Raw genomic sequence first — 740 nt, 5'->3', positions numbered from 1 at the left:
TTAATTTTTGAAAGTTAACTACAGAGATCGTGTTTCCGCAGTGGGAAATAAAATACGATCTCATATTCGTTTCAGAATCGTTAGTACCTGGTCTGCTTCATGAAATGCGCATTGTTTTCGTTCTCATTTCTCATGAGCCGTATCGGAGACCCCCACAGATTTCAGACAAAGATTCGTACCAAATTACGGTGCCTTTTAAACGAAGGATTCTTCGATAGTGGAGAACAATGTGTAATTTGATGTGCACCACATTCAAGATGAAGATGACTTCGATCTTAGGAGGATAAGAAAGATGTAGAAAGAGTAATATAAATATCTGAGAAACAGAAGCGATATGGGCTTCCATAGTCACTCTAAAAGACAGAAATAAACGACCAAGACCATGCCGCTGACAAATAACTAAAATTACGACAGTTTCAGAGCTAATGCATTTATTATATCTTTTATCATGAACATATGGGAAGTCACGGTAATTAGCCCGGATTCTCGACCTCTGAAGGGAGCCTGAGCCAACCCTGGAATGTGTCTCAGACATTCTCAAGGCACCGTGGGCCAGAATAACTCTTTCCTACTTGGCAGGTCTGTAGCCGGTGTGTCTATATATAACATATATACAACATGAAACAGGATATAAACTATGTGTTGTAATATTAACTTATATCATGATTGTTTATGTATTCTATATCATATTTGTATATTACCTAATATACTTTTATATTACTAATTGAAATATAATGTGT

The sequence above is a fragment of the Pteropus vampyrus genome, unplaced genomic scaffold, assembly GCF_000151845.1.
Source record: "Pteropus vampyrus isolate Shadow unplaced genomic scaffold, Pvam_2.0 Scaffold618, whole genome shotgun sequence".
Taxonomy (NCBI): domain Eukaryota; kingdom Metazoa; phylum Chordata; class Mammalia; order Chiroptera; family Pteropodidae; genus Pteropus; species Pteropus vampyrus.
Note: the sequence above shows the minus strand (reverse complement) of the source record.